Source organism: Oratosquilla oratoria, chromosome 8, assembly GCF_046742065.1.
Source record: "Oratosquilla oratoria isolate Oo_2021 chromosome 8, ASM4674206v1, whole genome shotgun sequence".
In the NCBI taxonomy this organism is placed as follows: Eukaryota; Metazoa; Arthropoda; class Malacostraca; order Stomatopoda; family Squillidae; genus Oratosquilla; species Oratosquilla oratoria.
The window spans coordinates 48,890,369-48,892,868 of NC_134784.1; positions in this window are offsets into that span (position 1 = coordinate 48,890,369).

The window sequence follows — 2,500 nt, forward strand, 5'->3', positions numbered from 1 at the left end:
TTTAATTATCAGTAAAATCTAATTTGCAGAAAAAAAAGAACAAAATCACCAAATCATTCACACGCGGTGGGAGGTGAGAAACCCGTCAGCTGCGGTAGTTCGCTGTTTTTATTGATTGATTGATTGATTGATTGATTGATTGATTGATTTAATTACTAATGTGTTTGTTTGTTTGTTTGTTTGTTTGTTTGTTTGTTTGTTTGTTTGTTTGTTTGTTTGTTTGTTTGTTTGTTTGTTTGTTTGTTTGTTTGTTTGTTTGTTTGTTTGTTTGTTTGTTTGTTTGTTTGTTTGTTTGTTTGTTTGTTTGTTTGTTTGTTTGTTTGTTTGTTTGTTTGTTTGTTTGTTTTTGGCCGCCTCCTCACCTGGCCAGGGCTGTCTGAACCCAGCACGAACTCATGACCACCTTTTCAAAAGATTGACACGGTAGCCACAGGGCTACCGCGCGGACCAACAACAGTTATGACACTCTATTTTGACTACTCAGAAGCCATAATCACAAGGATTATCATAGTAATTATATATATCTATCCCATTATAAATTTTCATTTCTTCATTCAAACTAGTCTGTTATATGAAGACACCAAATTTATATATATTTGTGCCACAAAAATAAATAAATGAATAAAAAGATAGATAAATATATGAATAAATAAATTGATAAATGAATAGATGAATATATAATTAAGTAGATAAATGAATACATGACTATATAACTGAATAGATAAATGAATAAACAAATAAGCAAATGAATATGTAAATAAATTGTTAAATAAAAGCTGATAAATAATTGAATAGATATATGAACAAATAAATAGATAATTGAAAAACAAAGACATAAGTACATAAAGATGATAAGTATGAATTTAATCACATCCTTATTAGTATATTATTGTTAAGGACATTTGCCACTTACCTAAATATGTTCTCATTAACTTTCGATGTATGGGGTGGAGACATAAATATCTAAAAAAAATTCTAGCTCCTCCTTTTAACACTGTCAAAGATGTTTGAGATCTAGAAAGGACTCCGTCTAAGTCCATTCCTAGCATGATGCCACCCCATTTCCTCCTGTCTCCGAGAAAGCCTTTGTATAAAATAATGACTCTCTATAACAACCATATAGAACATGTATATGCTCCTCCACCAGATATCACATTCATTCAGTTTCCATTCTTGGCATCGACTCCATTTCCTCAAATCACCCTCACGATTTCATCTGGAATTTCTCTCTCCCATTTCCATTGCGGATTTGGTCCACAACGCCTCCACTTGTGGATAAAGAAATATTTCTCACAATATTTCCTACAGCAGTCTCGCTACATCGCCGGAATCCCTAATGTCTCGGCTGTCAGTCCACTACATTCCGCTCCTACGCACCACCTTTATGACTCTCCCAATGCGCTCTTTCCGTATTTTCTGTCCACACATCTCATAAACTCCAAACCCATGCATGCTCTTACCACCTCTGATACGGTGATATCATTCTCAAGTTTTATTCAAGTTACCATCAGACCATGTCATTCAACACATGCATAAATCATGAATAGCTCCTCTTCATGAATTGAAGTTTTGTTCATTCAAGAATCTTCCAAATGGATGAATGAAATTTACTAGTATTTCTTCCACCATTAGAACAGCTACTACTACCACTACTACTACTACTACTACTACTACTACTACTACTACTACTACTACTACTACTACTACTACTACTACTACTACTACTACTACTACTACTACTACTACTACTACTACTACTACTACTACAACTACTACTACTACTACTACTACTACTACTACTACTACTACTACTACTACTACTACTACTACTACTACTACTACTACTACTACTACTACTACTACTACTACTACTACTACTACTACTACTACTACTACTACTACTACTACTACTACTACTACTACTACTTTTTTTTTTATTATTCAACACGACCTCCATCCTCGTGGAACTGTGTGGTGGAAGCAGCAGGATCTGTCTCCCACAGACACAGTTCATTGGCCCCTCTCCCGCCAATGACTGTGGTCGACAACCCTTTTATCTGTGGATTTAATTTTTATTAACAATGCCTAATACAAAAGTTCATTTATCCTACTGTCAACCACCGTCTGCTCAAAATCTAGGTTTTGTATATGTGCCGATTTGGGCGGTGGGGACCTTGTACCTCTCAGGCATAGGAGGGCTGATCTTAGGAGTGAGAATGACAGTCTACATCTCATCCATGAAACAATGCTGCTTTTGGGTTGTTGTTTCTTTTCAGCCATTACCTCTGCCAGCCGAGCGTAGAATGCCTTTGGTTTAGGACCCATCCCACATGAGGTGGTAAAGGTTATAGGAGTGAATGAGCCCTGGTTTACATTCTGTATACGCTCTTCGTACATCCTGATCTTCTCATACTCGTTCCGGAAGTGAGATGCCTCAATAGTTAGGTTGTTGTAACAGGGGGCCATCGGATCAAATATTCGCATGTCAAAGAAAGCCAAT